The sequence below is a fragment of the Giraffa tippelskirchi genome, chromosome X (assembly GCF_054371585.1).
Source record: "Giraffa tippelskirchi isolate mGirTip1 chromosome X, T2T-mGirTip1v1.2.pri, whole genome shotgun sequence".
Classification (NCBI taxonomy): Eukaryota; Metazoa; Chordata; class Mammalia; order Artiodactyla; family Giraffidae; genus Giraffa; species Giraffa tippelskirchi.
In genome coordinates this window covers 21,392,199-21,417,280 of record NC_137289.1, presented here as the reverse complement: position 1 = coordinate 21,417,280, position 25,082 = coordinate 21,392,199, and the positions used below count along the sequence as shown (strand labels likewise).

The 25,082-nt window shown below is 46.6% G+C and overlaps 1 long non-coding RNA gene across 1 annotated transcript in view; it reads right to left on the bottom strand.

Moving 5' to 3' along the window:
- Positions 1–25,082, bottom strand: part of LOC145536975 (uncharacterized) — a 411,144-nt gene that overhangs the window by 158,589 nt on the left and 227,473 nt on the right. Inside the window, exons 100-110 of the long non-coding RNA XR_014076109.1 lie at positions 23,457–23,767; positions 21,149–21,459; positions 18,840–19,150; positions 16,531–16,841; positions 14,221–14,531; positions 11,912–12,222; positions 9,603–9,913; positions 7,294–7,604; positions 4,985–5,295; positions 2,676–2,986; positions 367–677 (exon numbers count right to left, since the gene is read on the bottom strand). This is a non-coding gene — a long non-coding RNA (uncharacterized LOC145536975). The remainder of the gene's footprint in view (positions 1–366; positions 678–2,675; positions 2,987–4,984; positions 5,296–7,293; positions 7,605–9,602; positions 9,914–11,911; positions 12,223–14,220; positions 14,532–16,530; positions 16,842–18,839; positions 19,151–21,148; positions 21,460–23,456; positions 23,768–25,082) is intronic.

Here is a 25,082-nt window from a genome sequence, read left to right as displayed (position 1 = left end):
CTGGTGGGTGGGTTCAGACAATGTAGGCCTTCCACTACATTTGTGATTTTCATCCACTTGAGCATCTGCAGGCTCCTAGAAAATATTCTGACTCAAACCAGCAAGTCAGTGTATTCCCATTCCTTCCATACAGGTCCTTCTTGCTCCAAGCCATGGTACTTTATTTAGACTTTTGGTCACCCTCAACTTCGTCAATGGCATCACCTATTTAAGGTACTTGGCATTAGGCCAGTCCATTGCACTCTGTCACTCCTGTCACAATGGGCCCAGGCCCTACAAAGGGCAGATTCACAAGACAAGTGCCCCCATTTTCAGTGCTTGGCTCTAAGGCCCACCACAATGTTAGGAAACTGAGGCCCCGCTTACCTCCTTCCTGTGACTGGACTTCCTGGCAGCAGCTGGAGGGCTCCGTGGTCCTGGGCCCTCACTGATCAGACACTAAGCCTAGAACCTGACTGTCCACCGATCCTGCCAGATCACACAGAAAAGGTTGAGGGCCAGGCTTGAGTTCAGGTTCTGTTGTTCCTAAGTTGATCTGACCGGCCTCCACTGCTAGGCCTCGCAAGGAAGAGCAGCTCACAGCTTTGGCCTGATCAAACTGTTTCCGCACGATGGCAGTGCTGTCCCAGAAGAGAGACATCTTGTTTCAACCATTCTTCTGCCTCTACCCTTTGAACCTGAAAAAGACACCATAAACAGACAGACACCAGGAAATATGGCTGACTTGTATTTGACTCAATTCAGAGAAACCTGGTTATATTTCTACATTTTCTTTTTGGTTTCCATTGGACAAAGGTACCCAACTTTATCACTCATCTTCTGTTTTCCAGATTTCAATTTTTACTTGATCCCTTCTTTTTTTTTTTTTATCTCCAGCATTTTTTCAAACTATCAAACTGTTTGGAGGCATCAAGTGGCAAACCTCTGGCATCCATGCGTAAGACACAAAAGAAATTGACTATACCTAAGGACTTGCCAAACCTAGGCAACAGGCCACATGTTTATTATCTTGTCTCACTCAGATGGTAAAGCATCCGCCTGCAATGCAAGAGACCCAGGTTTGATCCACGGGTCAGGAAGATTCCCTGGAAAAGGTCCTGGCTATGCACTCCAGTATTCTGGCCTGGAGAATTCAATGGACAAGAGGAGCCTGGTGGGTCTAAAGAGTCCGTGGGGTCCAAAGAGTCAGGCACAACTGAGGGAATAACACACACACTTCCCAAATTTGCTGGAGTCTTCATATTCTAGGCTTTGTGTGTTGAGTTGAAGAAGCCATTTGGTGAAGCTCTAGGATGACCCAGATACTTCTCATGACTGAATGCAGACAATGCCCTACTTGTAATCATACACTCTTACATGGCTATCAATTCCAATCAGATGGCACACGTGACTTTGTCTCATACTATCATCATATATAATTGGAAAAAAACAAGTATTTTCCATCTCATAAATGGCCTTAGCTAGAGTTCAGTTCAGTAGCTCAGTCGTGTCCAACTCTTTGCAACCCCACGGACTGCAGCACGCCAGGCTTTCCTTTCCATCACCAACTCCCAGAGCTTGCTCCAACTCATGTCCGTGGAGTCAGTGATGCCATCCACCCATCTCATCCTCTGTCATCCCCTTCTCTTCCCACTTTCAGTCTTTCCCGCTATCAAGGTCTTGTCAAGTGAGTCAGTTCTTCGTATCAGACGACCAAAATATAGGAGTTTCAGCTTCAGCATCAGTCCCTCCAATGTATATTCGGGGTAGATTTCCTTTAGGATGGACTGGTTGGATCTCTGTGCAGTCCAAGGGACTCTCAAGAGTCTCCTGCCACACCACAGCTCAAAAGCATCAATGCTTTGATGCTCACCTGTCCTTATATTCCAACTCTCACATCCATGCATGCCTGCCAGAAAAACCATTGCTTTGACCAGACGGACCTTTGTTGGCAAAGAAATGTCTCTGTTTTTTAATATGCTGTCTAGGTTGCTCATAGCTTTACTTCCAAGGAGCAAGCGTCTTTTAATTTCATGGCTGCAGTCACCATCTGCAGTGATTTTGGAGTCCCCCAAAATAAAGTAAAGTACAGCAGTTTGCTTTCCATCTTAAAGCACAGGAAGGAAATAATGCTATCCTCCCTGGCAGGCTGCAGTCCATAGCGTCGCACAGAGTCTGACATGACTCAAGAGACTTAGCACACACCAACCCCAAAGCCAGGTCTTTGCCCCGCTCCCCTGCAAGAACTGAGATAACATCAGCGTCAGGTCAGGACAAAGGTATTGACCCTGGGCTTTAGAGTGAACCTGCAAAGACACAGAAGTTCGCAGCTGGTGGGTGGGTTCAGACAATGTAGGCCTTCCACTACATTTGTGATTTTCATCCACTTGAGCATCTGCAGGCTCCTAGAAAATATTCTGACTCAAACCAGCAAGTCAGTGTATTCCCATTCCTTCCATACAGGTCCTTCTTGCTCCAAGCCATGGTACTTTATTTAGACTTTTGGTCACCCTCAACTTCGTCAATGGCATCACCTATTTAAGGTACTTGGCATTAGGCCAGTCCATTGCACTCTGTCACTCCTGTCACAATGGGCCCAGGCCCTACAAAGGGCAGATTCACAAGACAAGTGCCCCCATTTTCAGTGCTTGGCTCTAAGGCCCACCACAATGTTAGGAAACTGAGGCCCCGCTTACCTCCTTCCTGTGACTGGACTTCCTGGCAGCAGCTGGAGGGCTCCGTGGTCCTGGGCCCTCACTGATCAGACACTAAGCCTAGAACCTGACTGTCCACCGATCCTGCCAGATCACACAGAAAAGGTTGAGGGCCAGGCTTGAGTTCAGGTTCTGTTGTTCCTAAGTTGATCTGACCGGCCTCCACTGCTAGGCCTCGCAAGGAAGAGCAGCTCACAGCTTTGGCCTGATCAAACTGTTTCCGCACGATGGCAGTGCTGTCCCAGAAGAGAGACATCTTGTTTCAACCATTCTTCTGCCTCTGCCCTTTGAACCTGAAAAAGACACCATAAACAGACAGACACCAGGAAATATGGCTGACTTGTATTTGACTCAATTCAGAGAAACCTGGTTATATTTCTACATTTTCTTTTTGGTTTCCATTGGACAAAGGTACCCAACTTTATCACTCATCTTCTGTTTTCCAGATTTCAATTTTTACTTGATCCCTTCTTTTTTTTTTTTTATCTCCAGCATTTTTTCAAACTATCCAACTGTTTGGAGGCATCAAGTGGCAAACCTCTGGCATCCATGCGTAAGACACAAAAGAAATTGACTATACCTAAGGACTTGCCAAACCTAGGCAACAGGCCACATGTTTATTATCTTGTCTCACTCAGATGGTAAAGCATCCGCCTGCAATGCAAGAGACCCAGGTTTGATCCACGGGTCAGGAAGATTCCCTGGAAAAGGTCCTGGCTATGCACTCCAGTATTCTGGCCTGGAGAATTCAATGGACAAGAGGAGCCTGGTGGGTCTAAAGAGTCCGTGGGGTCCAAAGAGTCAGGCACAACTGAGGGAATAACACACACACTTCCCAAATTTGCTGGAGTCTTCATATTCTAGGCTTTGTGTGTTGAGTTGAAGAAGCCATTTGGTGAAGCTCTAGGATGACCCAGATACTTCTCATGACTGAATGCAGACAATGCCCTACTTGTAATCATACACTCTTACATGGCTATCAATTCCAATCAGATGGCACACGTGACTTTGTCTCATACTATCATCATATATAATTGGAAAAAAACAAGTATTTTCCATCTCATAAATGGCCTTAGCTAGAGTTCAGTTCAGTAGCTCAGTCGTGTCCAACTCTTTGCAACCCCACGGACTGCAGCACGCCAGGCTTTCCTTTCCATCACCAACTCCCAGAGCTTGCTCCAACTCATGTCCGTGGAGTCAGTGATGCCATCCACCCATCTCATCCTCTGTCATCCCCTTCTCTTCCCACTTTCAGTCTTTCCCGCTATCAAGGTCTTGTCAAGTGAGTCAGTTCTTCGTATCAGACGACCAAAATATAGGAGTTTCAGCTTCAGCATCAGTCCCTCCAATGTATATTCGGGGTAGATTTCCTTTAGGATGGACTGGTTGGATCTCTGTGCAGTCCAAGGGACTCTCAAGAGTCTCCTGCCACACCACAGCTCAAAAGCATCAATGCTTTGATGCTCACCTGTCCTTATATTCCAACTCTCACATCCATGCATGCCTGCCAGAAAAACCATTGCTTTGACCAGACGGACCTTTGTTGGCAAAGAAATGTCTCTGTTTTTTAATATGCTGTCTAGGTTGCTCATAGCTTTACTTCCAAGGAGCAAGCGTCTTTTAATTTCATGGCTGCAGTCACCATCTGCAGTGATTTTGGAGTCCCCCAAAATAAAGTAAAGTACAGCAGTTTGCTTTCCATCTTAAAGCACAGGAAGGAAATAATGCTATCCTCCCTGGCAGGCTGCAGTCCATAGCGTTGCACAGAGTCTGACATGACTCAAGAGACTTAGCACACACCAACCCCAAAGCCAGGTCTTTGCCCCGCTCCCCTGCAAGAACTGAGATAACATCAGCGTCAGGTCAGGACAAAGGTATTGACCCTGGGCTTTAGAGTGAACCTGCAAAGACACAGAAGTTCGCAGCTGGTGGGTGGGTTCAGACAATGTAGGCCTTCCACTACATTTGTGATTTTCATCCACTTGAGCATCTGCAGGCTCCTAGAAAATATTCTGACTCAAACCAGCAAGTCAGTGTATTCCCATTCCTTCCATACAGGTCCTTCTTGCTCCAAGCCATGGTACTTTATTTAGACTTTTGGTCACCCTCAACTTCGTCAATGGCATCACCTATTTAAGGTACTTGGCATTAGGCCAGTCCATTGCACTCTGTCACTCCTGTCACAATGGGCCCAGGCCCTACAAAGGGCAGATTCACAAGACAAGTGCCCCCATTTTCAGTGCTCGGCTCTAAGGCCCACCACAATGTTAGGAAACTGAGGCCCCGCTTACCTCCTTCCTGTGACTGGACTTCCTGGCAGCAGCTGGAGGGCTCCGTGGTCCTGGGCCCTCACTGATCAGACACTAAGCCTAGAACCTGACTGTCCACCGATCCTGCCAGATCACACAGAAAAGGTTGAGGGCCAGGCTTGAGTTCAGGTTCTGTTGTTCCTAAGTTGATCTGACCGGCCTCCACTGCTAGGCCTCGCAAGGAAGAGCAGCTCACAGCTTTGGCCTGATCAAACTGTTTCCGCACGATGGCAGTGCTGTCCCAGAAGAGAGACATCTTGTTTCAACCATTCTTCTGCCTCTGCCCTTTGAACCTGAAAAAGACACCATAAACAGACAGACACCAGGAAATATGGCTGACTTGTATTTGACTCAATTCAGAGAAACCTGGTTATATTTCTACATTTTCTTTTTGGTTTCCATTGGACAAAGGTACCCAACTTTATCACTCATCTTCTGTTTTCCAGATTTCAATTTTTACTTGATCCCTTCTTTTTTTTTTTTTATCTCCAGCATTTTTTCAAACTATCCAACTGTTTGGAGGCATCAAGTGGCAAACCTCTGGCATCCATGCGTAAGACACAAAAGAAATTGACTATACCTAAGGACTTGCCAAACCTAGGCAACAGGCCACATGTTTATTATCTTGTCTCACTCAGATGGTAAAGCATCCGCCTGCAATGCAAGAGACCCAGGTTTGATCCACGGGTCAGGAAGATTCCCTGGAAAAGGTCCTGGCTATGCACTCCAGTATTCTGGCCTGGAGAATTCAATGGACAAGAGGAGCCTGGTGGGTCTAAAGAGTCCGTGGGGTCCAAAGAGTCAGGCACAACTGAGGGAATAACACACACACTTCCCAAATTTGCTGGAGTCTTCATATTCTAGGCTTTGTGTGTTGAGTTGAAGAAGCCATTTGGTGAAGCTCTAGGATGACCCAGATACTTCTCATGACTGAATGCAGACAATGCCCTACTTGTAATCATACACTCTTACATGGCTATCAATTCCAATCAGATGGCACACGTGACTTTGTCTCATACTATCATCATATATAATTGGAAAAAAACAAGTATTTTCCATCTCATAAATGGCCTTAGCTAGAGGTCAGTTCAGTAGCTCAGTCGTGTCCAACTCTTTGCAACCCCACGGACTGCAGCACGCCAGGCTTTCCTTTCCATCACCAACTCCCAGAGCTTGCTCCAACTCATGTCCGTGGAGTCAGTGATGCCATCCACCCATCTCATCCTCTGTCATCCCCTTCTCTTCCCACTTTCAGTCTTTCCCGCTATCAAGGTCTTGTCAAGTGAGTCAGTTCTTCGTATCAGACGACCAAAATATAGGAGTTTCAGCTTCAGCATCAGTCCCTCCAATGTATATTCGGGGTAGATTTCCTTTAGGATGGACTGGTTGGATCTCTGTGCAGTCCAAGGGACTCTCAAGAGTCTCCTGCCACACCACAGCTCAAAAGCATCAATGCTTTGATGCTCACCTGTCCTTATATTCCAACTCTCACATCCATGCATGCCTGCCAGAAAAACCATTGCTTTGACCAGACGGACCTTTGTTGGCAAAGAAATGTCTCTGTTTTTTAATATGCTGTCTAGGTTGCTCATAGCTTTACTTCCAAGGAGCAAGCGTCTTTTAATTTCATGGCTGCAGTCACCATCTGCAGTGATTTTGGAGTCCCCCAAAATAAAGTAAAGTACAGCAGTTTGCTTTCCATCTTAAAGCACAGGAAGGAAATAATGCTATCCTCCCTGGCAGGCTGCAGTCCATAGCGTCGCACAGAGTCTGACATGACTCAAGAGACTTAGCACACACCAACCCCAAAGCCAGGTCTTTGCCCCGCTCCCCTGCAAGAACTGAGATAACATCAGCGTCAGGTCAGGACAAAGGTATTGACCCTGGGCTTTAGAGTGAACCTGCAAAGACACAGAAGTTCGCAGCTGGTGGGTGGGTTCAGACAATGTAGGCCTTCCACTACATTTGTGATTTTCATCCACTTGAGCATCTGCAGGCTCCTAGAAAATATTCTGACTCAAACCAGCAAGTCAGTGTATTCCCATTCCTTCCATACAGGTCCTTCTTGCTCCAAGCCATGGTACTTTATTTAGACTTTTGGTCACCCTCAACTTCGTCAATGGCATCACCTATTTAAGGTACTTGGCATTAGGCCAGTCCATTGCACTCTGTCACTCCTGTCACAATGGGCCCAGGCCCTACAAAGGGCAGATTCACAAGACAAGTGCCCCCATTTTCAGTGCTCGGCTCTAAGGCCCACCACAATGTTAGGAAACTGAGGCCCCGCTTACCTCCTTCCTGTGACTGGACTTCCTGGCAGCAGCTGGAGGGCTCCGTGGTCCTGGGCCCTCACTGATCAGACACTAAGCCTAGAACCTGACTGTCCACCGATCCTGCCAGATCACACAGAAAAGGTTGAGGGCCAGGCTTGAGTTCAGGTTCTGTTGTTCCTAAGTTGATCTGACCGGCCTCCACTGCTAGGCCTCGCAAGGAAGAGCAGCTCACAGCTTTGGCCTGATCAAACTGTTTCCGCACGATGGCAGTGCTGTCCCAGAAGAGAGACATCTTGTTTCAACCATTCTTCTGCCTCTGCCCTTTGAACCTGAAAAAGACACCATAAACAGACAGACACCAGGAAATATGGCTGACTTGTATTTGACTCAATTCAGAGAAACCTGGTTATATTTCTACATTTTCTTTTTGGTTTCCATTGGACAAAGGTACCCAACTTTATCACTCATCTTCTGTTTTCCAGATTTCAATTTTTACTTGATCCCTTCTTTTTTTTTTTTTATCTCCAGCATTTTTTCAAACTATCAAACTGTTTGGAGGCATCAAGTGGCAAACCTCTGGCATCCATGCGTAAGACACAAAAGAAATTGACTATACCTAAGGACTTGCCAAACCTAGGCAACAGGCCACATGTTTATTATCTTGTCTCACTCAGATGGTAAAGCATCCGCCTGCAATGCAAGAGACCCAGGTTTGATCCACGGGTCAGGAAGATTCCCTGGAAAAGGTCCTGGCTATGCACTCCAGTATTCTGGCCTGGAGAATTCAATGGACAAGAGGAGCCTGGTGGGTCTAAAGAGTCCGTGGGGTCCAAAGAGTCAGGCACAACTGAGGGAATAACACACACACTTCCCAAATTTGCTGGAGTCTTCATATTCTAGGCTTTGTGTGTTGAGTTGAAGAAGCCATTTGGTGAAGCTCTAGGATGACCCAGATACTTCTCATGACTGAATGCAGACAATGCCCTACTTGTAATCATACACTCTTACATGGCTATCAATTCCAATCAGATGGCACACGTGACTTTGTCTCATACTATCATCATATATAATTGGAAAAAAACAAGTATTTTCCATCTCATAAATGGCCTTAGCTAGAGGTCAGTTCAGTAGCTCAGTCGTGTCCAACTCTTTGCAACCCCACGGACTGCAGCACGCCAGGCTTTCCTTTCCATCACCAACTCCCAGAGCTTGCTCCAACTCATGTCCGTGGAGTCAGTGATGCCATCCACCCATCTCATCCTCTGTCATCCCCTTCTCTTCCCACTTTCAGTCTTTCCCGCTATCAAGGTCTTGTCAAGTGAGTCAGTTCTTCGTATCAGACGACCAAAATATAGGAGTTTCAGCTTCAGCATCAGTCCCTCCAATGTATATTCGGGGTAGATTTCCTTTAGGATGGACTGGTTGGATCTCTGTGCAGTCCAAGGGACTCTCAAGAGTCTCCTGCCACACCACAGCTCAAAAGCATCAATGCTTTGATGCTCACCTGTCCTTATATTCCAACTCTCACATCCATGCATGCCTGCCAGAAAAACCATTGCTTTGACCAGACGGACCTTTGTTGGCAAAGAAATGTCTCTGTTTTTTAATATGCTGTCTAGGTTGCTCATAGCTTTACTTCCAAGGAGCAAGCGTCTTTTAATTTCATGGCTGCAGTCACCATCTGCAGTGATTTTGGAGTCCCCCAAAATAAAGTAAAGTACAGCAGTTTGCTTTCCATCTTAAAGCACAGGAAGGAAATAATGCTATCCTCCCTGGCAGGCTGCAGTCCATAGCGTCGCACAGAGTCTGACATGACTCAAGAGACTTAGCACACACCAACCCCAAAGCCAGGTCTTTGCCCCGCTCCCCTGCAAGAACTGAGATAACATCAGCGTCAGGTCAGGACAAAGGTATTGACCCTGGGCTTTAGAGTGAACCTGCAAAGACACAGAAGTTCGCAGCTGGTGGGTGGGTTCAGACAATGTAGGCCTTCCACTACATTTGTGATTTTCATCCACTTGAGCATCTGCAGGCTCCTAGAAAATATTCTGACTCAAACCAGCAAGTCAGTGTATTCCCATTCCTTCCATACAGGTCCTTCTTGCTCCAAGCCATGGTACTTTATTTAGACTTTTGGTCACCCTCAACTTCGTCAATGGCATCACCTATTTAAGGTACTTGGCATTAGGCCAGTCCATTGCACTCTGTCACTCCTGTCACAATGGGCCCAGGCCCTACAAAGGGCAGATTCACAAGACAAGTGCCCCCATTTTCAGTGCTTGGCTCTAAGGCCCACCACAATGTTAGGAAACTGAGGCCCCGCTTACCTCCTTCCTGTGACTGGACTTCCTGGCAGCAGCTGGAGGGCTCCGTGGTCCTGGGCCCTCACTGATCAGACACTAAGCCTAGAACCTGACTGTCCACCGATCCTGCCAGATCACACAGAAAAGGTTGAGGGCCAGGCTTGAGTTCAGGTTCTGTTGTTCCTAAGTTGATCTGACCGGCCTCCACTGCTAGGCCTCGCAAGGAAGAGCAGCTCACAGCTTTGGCCTGATCAAACTGTTTCCGCACGATGGCAGTGCTGTCCCAGAAGAGAGACATCTTGTTTCAACCATTCTTCTGCCTCTACCCTTTGAACCTGAAAAAGACACCATAAACAGACAGACACCAGGAAATATGGCTGACTTGTATTTGACTCAATTCAGAGAAACCTGGTTATATTTCTACATTTTCTTTTTGGTTTCCATTGGACAAAGGTACCCAACTTTATCACTCATCTTCTGTTTTCCAGATTTCAATTTTTACTTGATCCCTTCTTTTTTTTTTTTTATCTCCAGCATTTTTTCAAACTATCCAACTGTTTGGAGGCATCAAGTGGCAAACCTCTGGCATCCATGCGTAAGACACAAAAGAAATTGACTATACCTAAGGACTTGCCAAACCTAGGCAACAGGCCACATGTTTATTATCTTGTCTCACTCAGATGGTAAAGCATCCGCCTGCAATGCAAGAGACCCAGGTTTGATCCACGGGTCAGGAAGATTCCCTGGAAAAGGTCCTGGCTATGCACTCCAGTATTCTGGCCTGGAGAATTCAATGGACAAGAGGAGCCTGGTGGGTCTAAAGAGTCCGTGCGGTCCAAAGAGTCAGGCACAACTGAGGGAATAACACACACACTTCCCAAATTTGCTGGAGTCTTCATATTCTAGGCTTTGTGTGTTGAGTTGAAGAAGCCATTTGGTGAAGCTCTAGGATGACCCAGATACTTCTCATGACTGAATGCAGACAATGCCCTACTTGTAATCATACACTCTTACATGGCTATCAATTCCAATCAGATGGCACACGTGACTTTGTCTCATACTATCATCATATATAATTGGAAAAAAACAAGTATTTTCCATCTCATAAATGGCCTTAGCTAGAGTTCAGTTCAGTAGCTCAGTCGTGTCCAACTCTTTGCAACCCCACGGACTGCAGCACGCCAGGCTTTCCTTTCCATCACCAACTCCCAGAGCTTGCTCCAACTCATGTCCGTGGAGTCAGTGATGCCATCCACCCATCTCATCCTCTGTCATCCCCTTCTCTTCCCACTTTCAGTCTTTCCCGCTATCAAGGTCTTGTCAAGTGAGTCAGTTCTTCGTATCAGACGACCAAAATATAGGAGTTTCAGCTTCAGCATGAGTCCCTCCAATGTATATTCGGGGTAGATTTCCTTTAGGATGGACTGGTTGGATCTCTGTGCAGTCCAAGGGACTCTCAAGAGTCTCCTGCCACACCACAGCTCAAAAGCATCAATGCTTTGATGCTCACCTGTCCTTATATTCCAACTCTCACATCCATGCATGCCTGCCAGAAAAACCATTGCTTTGACCAGACGGACCTTTGTTGGCAAAGAAATGTCTCTGTTTTTTAATATGCTGTCTAGGTTGCTCATAGCTTTACTTCCAAGGAGCAAGCGTCTTTTAATTTCATGGCTGCAGTCACCATCTGCAGTGATTTTGGAGTCCCCCAAAATAAAGTAAAGTACAGCAGTTTGCTTTCCATCTTAAAGCACAGGAAGGAAATAATGCTATCCTCCCTGGCAGGCTGCAGTCCATAGCGTCGCACAGAGTCTGACATGACTCAAGAGACTTAGCACACACCAACCCCAAAGCCAGGTCTTTGCCCCGCTCCCCTGCAAGAACTGAGATAACATCAGCGTCAGGTCAGGACAAAGGTATTGACCCTGGGCTTTAGAGTGAACCTGCAAAGACACAGAAGTTCGCAGCTGGTGGGTGGGTTCAGACAATGTAGGCCTTCCACTACATTTGTGATTTTCATCCACTTGAGCATCTGCAGGCTCCTAGAAAATATTCTGACTCAAACCAGCAAGTCAGTGTATTCCCATTCCTTCCATACAGGTCCTTCTCGCTCCAAGCCATGGTACTTTATTTAGACTTTTGGTCACCCTCAACTTCGTCAATGGCATCACCTATTTAAGGTACTTGGCATTAGGCCAGTCCATTGCACTCTGTCACTCCTGTCACAATGGGCCCAGGCCCTACAAAGGGCAGATTCACAAGACAAGTGCCCCCATTTTCAGTGCTTGGCTCTAAGGCCCACCACAATGTTAGGAAACTGAGGCCCCGCTTACCTCCTTCCTGTGACTGGACTTCCTGGCAGCAGCTGGAGGGCTCCGTGGTCCTGGGCCCTCACTGATCAGACACTAAGCCTAGAACCTGACTGTCCACCGATCCTGCCAGATCACACAGAAAAGGTTGAGGGCCAGGCTTGAGTTCAGGTTCTGTTGTTCCTAAGTTGATCTGACCGGCCTCCACTGCTAGGCCTCGCAAGGAAGAGCAGCTCACAGCTTTGGCCTGATCAAACTGTTTCCGCACGATGGCAGTGCTGTCCCAGAAGAGAGACATCTTGTTTCAACCATTCTTCTGCCTCTGCCCTTTGAACCTGAAAAAGACACCATAAACAGACAGACACCAGGAAATATGGCTGACTTGTATTTGACTCAATTCAGAGAAACCTGGTTATATTTCTACATTTTCTTTTTGGTTTCCATTGGACAAAGGTACCCAACTTTATCACTCATCTTCTGTTTTCCAGATTTCAATTTTTACTTGATCCCTTCTTTTTTTTTTTTTATCTCCAGCATTTTTTCAAACTATCCAACTGTTTGGAGGCATCAAGTGGCAAACCTCTGGCATCCATGCGTAAGACACAAAAGAAATTGACTATACCTAAGGACTTGCCAAACCTAGGCAACAGGCCACATGTTTATTATCTTGTCTCACTCAGATGGTAAAGCATCCGCCTGCAATGCAAGAGACCCAGGTTTGATCCACGGGTCAGGAAGATTCCCTGGAAAAGGTCCTGGCTATGCACTCCAGTATTCTGGCCTGGAGAATTCAATGGACAAGAGGAGCCTGGTGGGTCTAAAGAGTCCGTGGGGTCCAAAGAGTCAGGCACAACTGAGGGAATAACACACACACTTCCCAAATTTGCTGGAGTCTTCATATTCTAGGCTTTGTGTGTTGAGTTGAAGAAGCCATTTGGTGAAGCTCTAGGATGACCCAGATACTTCTCATGACTGAATGCAGACAATGCCCTACTTGTAATCATACACTCTTACATGGCTATCAATTCCAATCAGATGGCACACGTGACTTTGTCTCATACTATCATCATATATAATTGGAAAAAAACAAGTATTTTCCATCTCATAAATGGCCTTAGCTAGAGTTCAGTTCAGTAGCTCAGTCGTGTCCAACTCTTTGCAACCCCACGGACTGCAGCACGCCAGGCTTTCCTTTCCATCACCAACTCCCAGAGCTTGCTCCAACTCATGTCCGTGGAGTCAGTGATGCCATCCACCCATCTCATCCTCTGTCATCCCCTTCTCTTCCCACTTTCAGTCTTTCCCGCTATCAAGGTCTTGTCAAGTGAGTCAGTTCTTCGTATCAGACGACCAAAATATAGGAGTTTCAGCTTCAGCATGAGTCCCTCCAATGTATATTCGGGGTAGATTTCCTTTAGGATGGACTGGTTGGATCTCTGTGCAGTCCAAGGGACTCTCAAGAGTCTCCTGCCACACCACAGCTCAAAAGCATCAATGTTTTGATGCTCACCTGTCCTTATATTCCAACTCTCACATCCATGCATGCCTGCCAGAAAAACCATTGCTTTGACCAGACGGACCTTTGTTGGCAAAGAAATGTCTCTGTTTTTTAATATGCTGTCTAGGTTGCTCATAGCTTTACTTCCAAGGAGCAAGCGTCTTTTAATTTCATGGCTGCAGTCACCATCTGCAGTGATTTTGGAGTCCCCCAAAATAAAGTAAAGTACAGCAGTTTGCTTTCCATCTTAAAGCACAGGAAGGAAATAATGCTATCCTCCCTGGCAGGCTGCAGTCCATAGCGTCGCACAGAGTCTGACATGACTCAAGAGACTTAGCACACACCAACCCCAAAGCCAGGTCTTTGCCCCGCTCCCCTGCAAGAACTGAGATAACATCAGCGTCAGGTCAGGACAAAGGTATTGACCCTGGGCTTTAGAGTGAACCTGCAAAGACACAGAAGTTCGCGGCTGGTGGGTGGGTTCAGACAATGTAGGCCTTCCACTACATTTGTGATTTTCATCCACTTGAGCATCTGCAGGCTCCTAGAAAATATTCTGACTCAAACCAGCAAGTCAGTGTATTCCCATTCCTTCCATACAGGTCCTTCTTGCTCCAAGCCATGGTACTTTATTTAGACTTTTGGTCACCCTCAACTTCGTCAATGGCATCACCTATTTAAGGTACTTGGCATTAGGCCAGTCCATTGCACTCTGTCACTCCTGTCACAATGGGCCCAGGCCCTACAAAGGGCAGATTCACAAGACAAGTGCCCCCATTTTCAGTGCTTGGCTCTAAGGCCCACCACAATGTTAGGAAACTGAGGCCCCGCTTACCTCCTTCCTGTGACTGGACTTCCTGGCAGCAGCTGGAGGGCTCCGTGGTCCTGGGCCCTCACTGATCAGACACTAAGCCTAGAACCTGACTGTCCACCGATCCTGCCAGATCACACAGAAAAGGTTGAGGGCCAGGCTTGAGTTCAGGTTCTGTTGTTCCTAAGTTGATCTGACCGGCCTCCACTGCTAGGCCTCGCAAGGAAGAGCAGCTCACAGCTTTGGCCTGATCAAACTGTTTCCGCACGATGGCAGTGCTGTCCCAGAAGAGAGACATCTTGTTTCAACCATTCTTCTGCCTCTGCCCTTTGAACCTGAAAAAGACACCATAAACAGACAGACACCAGGAAATATGGCTGACTTGTATTTGACTCAATTCAGAGAAACCTGGTTATATTTCTACATTTTCTTTTTGGTTTCCATTGGACAAAGGTACCCAACTTTATCACTCATCTTCTGTTTTCCAGATTTCAATTTTTACTTGATCCCTTCTTTTTTTTTTTTTATCTCCAGCATTTTTTCAAACTATCCAACTGTTTGGAGGCATCAAGTGGCAAACCTCTGGCATCCATGCGTAAGACACAAAAGAAATTGACTATACCTAAGGACTTGCCAAACCTAGGCAACAGGCCACATGTTTATTATCTTGTCTCACTCAGATGGTAAAGCATCCGCCTGCAATGCAAGAGACCCAGGTTTGATCCACGGGTCAGGAAGATTCCCTGGAAAAGGTCCTGGCTATGCACTCCAGTATTCTGGCCTGGAGAATTCAATGGACAAGAGGAGCCTGGTGGGTCTAAAGAGTCCGTGGGGTCCAAAGAGTCAGGCACAACTGAGGGAATAACACACACACTTCCCAAATTTGCTGGAGTCTTCATATTCTAGGCTTTGTGTGTTGAGTTGAAGAAGCCATTTGGTGAAGCTCTAGGATGACCCAGATACTTCTCATGACTGAATGCAGACAATGCCCTACTTGTAATCATACACTCTTACATGGCTATCAATTCCAATCAGATGGCACACGTGACTTTTGTCTCATACTATCATCATATATAATTGGAAAAAAACAAGTATTTTCCATCTCATAAATGGCCTTAGCTAGAGTTCAGTTCAGTAGCTCAGTCGTGTCCAACTCTTTGCAACCCCACGGACTGCAGCACGCCAGGCTTTCCTTTCCATCACCAACTCCCAGAGCTTGCTCCAACTCATGTCCGTGGAGTCAGTGATGCCATCCACCCATCTCATCCTCTGTCATCCCCTTCTCTTCCCACTTTCAGTCTTTCCCGCTATCAAGGTCTTGTCAAGTGAGTCAGTTCTTCGTATCAGACGACCAAAATATAGGAGTTTCAGCTTCAGCATCAGTCCCTCCAATGTATATTCGGGGTAGATTTCCTTTAGGATGGACTGGTTGGATCTCTGTGCAGTCCAAGGGACTCTCAAGAGTCTCCTGCCACACCACAGCTCAAAAGCATCAATGCTTTGATGCTCACCTGTCCTTATATTCCAACTCTCACATCCATGCATGCCTGCCAGAAAAACCATTGCTTTGACCAGACGGACCTTTGTTGGCAAAGAAATGTCTCTGTTTTTTAATATGCTGTCTAGGTTGCTCATAGCTTTACTTCCAAGGAGCAAGCGTCTTTTAATTTCATGGCTGCAGTCACCATCTGCAGTGATTTTGGAGTCCCCCAAAATAAAGTAAAGTACAGCAGTTTGCTTTCCATCTTAAAGCACAGGAAGGAAATAATGCTATCCTCCCTGGCAGGCTGCAGTCCATAGCGTCGCACAGAGTCTGACATGACTCAAGAGACTTAGCACACACCAACCCCAAAGCCAGGTCTTTGCCCCGCTCCCCTGCAAGAACTGAGATAACATCAGCGTCAGGTCAGGACAAAGGTATTGACCCTGGGCTTTAGAGTGAACCTGCAAAGACACAGAAGTTCGCAGCTGGTGGGTGGGTTCAGACAATGTAGGCCTTCCACTACATTTGTGATTTTCATCCACTTGAGCATCTGCAGGCTCCTAGAAAATATTCTGACTCAAACCAGCAAGTCAGTGTATTCCCATTCCTTCCATACAGGTCCTTCTTGCTCCAAGCCATGGTACTTTATTTAGACTTTTGGTCACCCTCAACTTCGTCAATGGCATCACCTATTTAAGGTACTTGGCATTAGGCCAGTCCATTGCACTCTGTCACTCCTGTCACAATGGGCCCAGGCCCTACAAAGGGCAGATTCACAAGACAAGTGCCCCCATTTTCAGTGCTCGGCTCTAAGGCCCACCACAATGTTAGGAAACTGAGGCCCCGCTTACCTCCTTCCTGTGACTGGACTTCCTGGCAGCAGCTGGAGGGCTCCGTGGTCCTGGGCCCTCACTGATCAGACACTAAGCCTAGAACCTGACTGTCCACCGATCCTGCCAGATCACACAGAAAAGGTTGAGGGCCAGGCTTGAGTTCAGGTTCTGTTGTTCCTAAGTTGATCTGACCGGCCTCCACTGCTAGGCCTCGCAAGGAAGAGCAGCTCACAGCTTTGGCCTGATCAAACTGTTTCCGCACGATGGCAGTGCTGTCCCAGAAGAGAGACATCTTGTTTCAACCATTCTTCTGCCTCTGCCCTTTGAACCTGAAAAAGACACCATAAACAGACAGACACCAGGAAATATGGCTGACTTGTATTTGACTCAATTCAGAGAAACCTGGTTATATTTCTACATTTTCTTTTTGGTTTCCATTGGACAAAGGTACCCAACTTTATCACTCATCTTCTGTTTTCCAGATTTCAATTTTTACTTGATCCCTTCTTTTTTTTTTTTTATCTCCAGCATTTTTTCAAACTATCAAACTGTTTGGAGGCATCAAGTGGCAAACCTCTGGCATCCATGCGTAAGACACAAAAGAAATTGACTATACCTAAGGACTTGCCAAACCTAGGCAACAGGCCACATGTTTATTATCTTGTCTCACTCAGATGGTAAAGCATCCGCCTGCAATGCAAGAGACCCAGGTTTGATCCACGGGTCAGGAAGATTCCCTGGAAAAGGTCCTGGCTATGCACTCCAGTATTCTGGCCTGGAGAATTCAATGGACAAGAGGAGCCTGGTGGGTCTAAAGAGTCCGTGGGGTCCAAAGAGTCAGGCACAACTGAGGGAATAACACACACACTTCCCAAATTTGCTGGAGTCTTCATATTCTAGGCTTTGTGTGTTGAGTTGAAGAAGCCATTTGGTGAAGCTCTAGGATGACCCAGATACTTCTCATGACTGAATGCAGACAATGCCCTACTTGTAATCATACACTCTTACATGGCTATCAATTCCAATCAGATGGCACACGTGACTTTGTCTCATACTATCATCATATATAATTGGAAAAAAACAAGTATTTTCCATCTCATAAATGGCCTTAGCTAGAGTTCAGTTCAGTAGCTCAGTCGTGTCCAACTCTTTGCAACCCCACGGACTGCAGCACGCCAGGCTTTCCTTTCCATCACCAACTCCCAGAGCTTGCTCCAACTCATGTCCGTGGAGTCAGTGATGCCATCCACCCATCTCATCCTCTGTCATCCCCTTCTCTTCCCACTTTCAGTCTTTCCCGCTATCAAGGTCTTGTCAAGTGAGTCAGTTCTTCGTATCAGACGACCAAAATATAGGAGTTTCAGCTTCAGCATCAGTCCCTCCAATGTATATTCGGGGTAGATTTCCTTTAGGATGGACTGGTTGGATCTCTGTGCAGTCCAAGGGACTCTCAAGAGTCTCCTGCCACACCACAGCTCAAAAGCATCAATGCTTTGATGCTCACCTGTCCTTATATTCCAACTCTCACATCCATGCATGCCTGCCAGAAAAACCATTGCTTTGACCAGACGGACCTTTGTTGGCAAAGAAATGTCTCTGGTTTTTAATATGCTGTCTAGGTTGCTCATAGCTTTACTTCCAAGGAGCAAGCGTCTTTTAATTTCATGGCTGCAGTCACCATCTGCAGTGATTTTGGAGTCCCCCAAAATAAAGTAAAGTACAGCAGTTTGCTTTCCATCTTAAAGCACAGGAAGGAAATAATGCTATCCTCCCTGGCAGGCTGCAGTCCATAGCGTCGCACAGAGTCTGACATGACTCAAGAGACTTAGCACACACCAACCCCAAAGCCAGGTCTTTGCCCCGCTCCCCTGCAAGAACTGAGATAACATCAGCGTCAGGTCAGGACAAAGGTATTGACCCTGGGCTTTAGAGTGAACCTGCAAAGACACAGAAGTTCGCAGCTGGTGGGTGGGTTCAGACAATGTAGGCCTTCCACTACATTTGTGATTTTCATCCACTTGAGCATCTGCAGGCTCCTAGAAAATATTCTGACTCAAACCAGCAAGTCAGTGTATTCCCATTCCTTCCATACAGGTCCTTCTTGCTCCAAGCCATGGTACTTTATTTAGACTTTTGGTCACCCTCAACATCGTCAATGGCATCACCTATTTAAGGTACTTGGCATTAGGCCAGTCCATTGCACTCTGTCACTCCTGTCACAATGGGCCCAGGCCCTACAAAGGGCAGATTCACAAGACAAGTGCCCCCATTTTCAGTGCTTGGCTCTAAGGCCCACCACAATGTTAGGAAACTGAGGCCCCGCTTACCTCCTTCCTGTGACTGGACTTCCTGGCAGCAGCTGGAGGGCTCCGTGGTCCTGGGCCCTCACTGATCAGACACTAAGCCTAGAACCTGACTGTCCACCGATCCTGCCAGATCACACAGAAAAGGTTGAGGGCCAGGCTTGAGTTCAGGTTCTGTTGTTCCTAAGTTGATCTGACCGGCCTCCACTGCTAGGCCTCGCAAGGAAGAGCAGCTCACAGCTTTGGCCTGATCAAACTGTTTCCGCACGATGGCAGTGCTGTCCCAGAAGAGAGACATCTTGTTTCAACCATTCTTCTGCCTCTACCCTTTGAACCTGAAAAAGACACCATAAACAGACAGACACCAGGAAATATGGCTGACTTGTATTTGACTCAATTCAGAGAAACCTGGTTATATTTCTACATTTTCTTTTTGGTTTCCATTGGACAAAGGTACCCAACTTTATCACTCATCTTCTGTTTTCCAGATTTCAATTTTTACTTGATCCCTTCTTTTTTTTTTTTTATCTCCAGCATTTTTTCAAACTATCCAACTGTTTGGAGGCATCAAGTGGCAAACCTCTGGCATCCATGCGTAAGACACAAAAGAAATTGACTATACCTAAGGACTTGCCAAACCTAGGCAACAGGCCACATGTTTATTATCTTGTCTCACTCAGATGGTAAAGCATCCGCCTGCAATGCAAGAGACCCAGGTTTGATCCACGGGTCAGGAAGATTCCCTGGAAAAGGTCCTGGCTATGCACTCCAGTATTCTGGCCTGGAGAATTCAATGGACAAGAGGAGCCTGGTGGGTCTAAAGAGTCCGTGCGGTCCAAAGAGTCAGGCACAACTGAGGGAATAACACACACACTTCCCAAATTTGCTGGAGTCTTCATATTCTAGGCTTTGTGTGTTGAGTTGAAGAAGCCATTTGGTGAAGCTCTAGGATGACCCAGATACTTCTCATGACTGAATGCAGACAATGCCCTACTTGTAATCATACACTCTTACATGGCTATCAATTCCAATCAGATGGCACACGTGACTTTGTCTCATACTATCATCATATATAATTGGAAAAAAACAAGTATTTTCCATCTCATAAATGGCCTTAGCTAGAGTTCAGTTCAGTAGCTCAGTCGTGTCCAACTCTTTGCAACCCCACGGACTGCAGCACGCCAGGCTTTCCTTTCCATCACCAACTCCCAGAGCTTGCTCCAACTCATGTCCGTGGAGTCAGTGATGCCATCCACCCATCTCATCCTCTGTCATCCCCTTCTCTTCCCACTTTCAGTCTTTCCCGCTATCAAGGTCTTGTCAAGTGAGTCAGTTCTTCGTATCAGACGACCAAAATATAGGAGTTTCAGCTTCAGCATCAGTCCCTCCAATGTATATTCGGGGTAGATTTCCTTTAGGATGGACTGGTTGGATCTCTGTGCAGTCCAAGGGACTCTCAAGAGTCTCCTGCCACACCACAGCTCAAAAGCATCAATGCTTTGATGCTCACCTGTCCTTATATTGCAACTCTCACATCCATGCATGCCTGCCAGAAAAACCATTGCTTTGACCAGACGGACCTTTGTTGGCAAAGAAATGTCTCTGTTTTTTAATATGCTGTCTAGGTTGCTCATAGCTTTACTTCCAAGGAGCAAGCGTCTTTTAATTCCATGGCTGCAGTCACCATCTGCAGTGATTTTGGAGTCCCCCAAAATAAAGTAAAGTACAGCAGTTTGCTTTCCATCTTAAAGCACAGGAAAGAAATAATGCTATCCTCCCTGGCAGGCTGCAGTCCATAGCGTCGCACAGAGTCTGACATGATTCAAGAGACTTAGCACACACCAACCCCAAAGCCAGGTCTTTGCCCCGCTCCCCTGCAAGAACTGAGATAACATCAGCGTCAGGTCAGGACAAAGTTATTGACCCTGGGCGTTAGAGTGAACCTGCAAAGACACAGAAGTTCGCAGCTGGTGGGTGGGTTCAGACAATGTAGGCCTTCCACTACATTTGTGATTTTCATCCACTTGAGCATCTGCAGGCTCCTAGAAAATATTCTGACTCAAACCAGCAAGTCAGTGTATTCCCATTCCTTGCATACAGGTCCTTCTCGCTCCAAGCCATGGTACTTTATTTAGACTTTTGGTCACCCTCAACTTCGTCAATGGCATCACCTATTTAAGGTACTTGGCATTAGGCCAGTCCATTGCACTCTGTCACTCCTGTCACAATGGGCCCAGGCCCTACAAAGGGCAGATTCACAAGACAAGTGCCCCCATTTTCAGTGCTTGGCTCTAAGGCCCACCACAATGTTAGGAAACTGAGGCCCCGCTTACCTCCTTCCTGTGACTGGACTTCCTGGCAGCAGCTGGAGGGCTCCGTGGTCCTGGGCCCTCACTAATCAGATACTAAGCCTAGAACCTGACTGTCCACCGATCCTGCCAGATCACACAGAAAAGGTTGAGGGCCAGGCTTGAGTTCAGGTTCTGTTGTTCCTAAGTTGATCTGACCGGCCTCCACTGCTAGGCCTCGCAAGGAAGAGCAGCTCACAGCTTTGGCCTGATCAAACTGTTTCCGCACGATGGCAGTGCTGTCCCAGAAGAGAGACATCTTGCTTCAACCATTCTTCTGCCTCTGCCCTTTGAACCTGAAAAAAACACCATAAACAGACAGACACCAGGAAATATGGCTGACTTGTATTTGACTCAATTCAGAGAAACCTGGTTATATTTCTACATTTTCTTTTTGGTTTCCATTGGACAAAGCTACCCAACTTTATCACTCATCTTCTGTTTTCCAGATTTCAATTTTTACTTGATCACGTCTTTTATTTTTTTATCTCCAGCATTTTTTCAAACTATCAAACTGTTTGGAGGCATCAAGTGGCAAACCTCTGGCATCCATGCGTATGACACAAAAGAAAATGACTATACCTAAGGACTTGCCAAACCTAGGCAACAAGCCACATGTTTATTATCTTGTCTCACTCAGATGGTAAAGCATCCGCCTGCAATGCAGGAGACCCAGGTTTGATCCACGGGTCAGGAAGATTCCCTGGAAAAGGTCCTGGCTATGCACTCCAGTATTCTGGCCTGGAGAATTCAATGGACAAGAGGAGCCTGGTGGGTCTAAAGAGTCCGTGGGGTCCAAAGAGTCAGGCACAACTGAGGGAATAACACACACACTTCCCAAATTTGCTGGAGTCTTCATATTCTAGGCTTTGTGTGTTGAGTTGAAGAAGCCATTTGGTGAAGCTCTAGGATGACCCAGATACTTCTCATGACTGAATGCAGACAATGCCCTACTTGTAATCATACACTCTTACATGGCTATCAATTCCAATCAGATGGCACACGTGACTTTGTCTCATACTATCATCATATATAATTGGAAAAAAACAAGTATTTTCCATCTCATAAATGGCCTTAGCTAGAGTTCAGTTCAGTAGCTCAGTCGTGTCCAACTCTTTGCAACCCCACGGACTGCAGCACGCCAGGCTTTCCTTTCCATCACCAACTCCCAGAGCTTGCTCCAACTCATGTCCATGGAGTCAGTGATGCCATCCACCCATCTCATCCTCTGTCATCCCCTTCTCTTCCCACTTTCAGTCTTTCCCGCTATCAAGGTCTTGTCAAGTGAGTCAGTTCTTCGTATCAGACGACCAAAATATAGGAGTTTCAGCTTCAGCATCAGTCCCTCCAATGTATATTCGGGGTAGATTTCCTTTAGGATGGACTGGTTGGATCTCTGTGCAGTCCAAGGGACTCTCAAGAGTCTCCTGCCACACCACAGCTCAAAAGCATCAATGCTTTGATGCTCACCTGTCCTTATATTCCAACTCTCACATCCATGCATGCCTGCCAGAAAAACCATTGCTTTGACCAGACGGACCTTTGTTGGCAAAGAAATGTCTCTGTTTTTTAATATGCTGTCTAGGTTGCTCATAGCTTTACTTCCAAGGAGCAAGCGTCTTTTAATTCCATGGCTGCAGTCACCATCTGCAGTGATTTTGGAGTCCCCCAAAATAAAGTAAAGTACAGCAGTTTGCTTTCCATCTTAAAGCACAGGAAGGAAATAATGCTATCCTCCCTGGCAGGCTGCAGTCCATAGCGTCGCACAGAGTCTGACATGACTCAAGAGACTTAGCACACACCAACCCCAAAGCCAGGTCTTTGCCCCGCTCCCCTGCAAGAACTGAGATAACATCAGCGTCAGGTCAGGACAAAGGTATTGACCCTGGGCTTTAGAGTGAACCTGCAAAGACACAGAAGTTCGCAGCTGGTGGGTGGGTTCAGACAATGTAGGCCTTCCACTACATTTGTGATTTTCATCCACTTGAGCATCTGCAGGCTCCTAGAAAATATTCTGACTCAAACCAGCAAGTCAGTGTATTCCCATTCCTTGCATACAGGTCCTTCTCGCTCCAAGCCATGGTACTTTATTTAGACTTTTGGTCACCCTCAACTTCGTCAATGGCATCACCTATTTAAGGTACTTGGCATTAGGCCAGTCCATTGCACTCTGTCACTCCTGTCACAATGGGCCCAGGCCCTACAAAGGGAAGATTCACAAGACAAGTGCCCCCATTTTCAGTGCTTGGCTCTAAGGCCCACCACAATGTTAGGAAACTGAGGCCCCGCTTACCTCCTTCCTGTGACTGGACTTCCTGGCAGCAGCTGGAGGGCTCCTTGGTCCTGGGCCCTCACTGATCAGATACTAAGCCTAGAACCTGACTGTCCACCGATCCTGCCAGATCACACAGAAAAGGTTGAGGGCCAGGCTTGAGTTCAGGTTCTGTTGTTCCTAAGTTGATCTGACCGGCCTCCACTGCTAGGCCTCGCAAGGAAGAGCAGCTCACACCTTTGGCCTGATCAAACTGTTTCCGCACGATGGCAGTGCTGTCCCAGAAGAGAGACATCTTGTTTCAACCATTCTTCTGCCTCTGCCCTTTGAACCTGAAAAAGACACCATAAACAGACAGACACCAGGAAATATGGCTGACTTGTATTTGACTCAATTCAGAGAAACCTGGTTATATTTCTACATTTTCTTTTTGGTTTCCATTGGACAAAGGTACCCAACTTTATCACTCATCTTCTGTTTTCCAGATTTCAATTTTTACTTGATCCCTTCTTTTTTTTTTTTTATCTCCAGCATTTTTTCAAACTATCCAACTGTTTGGAGGCATCAAGTGGCAAACCTCTGGCATCCATGCGTAAGACACAAAAGAAATTGACTATACCTAAGGACTTGCCAAATCTAGGCAACAGGCCACATGTTTATTATCTTGTCTCACTCAGATGGTAAAGCATCCGCCTGCAATGCAAGAGACCCAGGTTTGATCCACGGGTCAGGAAGATTCCCTGGAAAAGGTCCTGGCTATGCACTCCAGTATTCTGGCCTGGAGAATTCAATGGACAAGAGGAGCCTGGTGGGTCTAAAGAGTCCGTGGGGTCCAAAGAGTCAGGCACAACTGAGGGAATAACACACACACTTCCCAAATTTGCTGGAGTCTTCATATTCTAGGCTTTGTGTGTTGAGTTGAAGAAGCCATTTGGTGAAGCTCTAGGATGACCCAGATACTTCTCATGACTGAATGCAGACAATGCCCTACTTGTAATCATACACTCTTACATGGCTATCAATTCCAATCAGATGGCACACGTGACTTTGTCTCATACTATCATCATATATAATTGGAAAAAAACAAGTATTTTCCATCTCATAAATGGCCTTAGCTAGAGTTCAGTTCAGTAGCTCAGTCGTGTCCAACTCTTTGCAACCCCACGGACTGCAGCACGCCAGGCTTTCCTTTCCATCACCAACTCCCAGAGCTTGCTCCAACTCATGTCCATGGAGTCAGTGATGCCATCCACCCATCTCATCCTCTGTCATCCCCTTCTCTTCCCACTTTCAGTCTTTCCCGCTATCAAGGTCTTGTCAAGTGAGTCAGTTCTTCGTATCAGACGACCAAAATATAGGAGTTTCAGCTTCAGCATCAGTCCCTCCAATGTATATTCGGGGTAGATTTCCTTTAGGATGGACTGGTTGGATCTCTGTGCAGTCCAAGGGACTCTCAAGAGTCTCCTGCCACACCACAGCTCAAAAGCATCAATGCTTTGATGCTCACCTGTCCTTATATTCCAACTCTCACATCCATGCATGCCTGCCAGAAAAACCATTGCTTTGACCAGACGGACCTTTGTTGGCAAAGAAATGTCTCTGTTTTTTAATATGCTGTCTAGGTGGGTCATAGCTTTACTTCCAAGG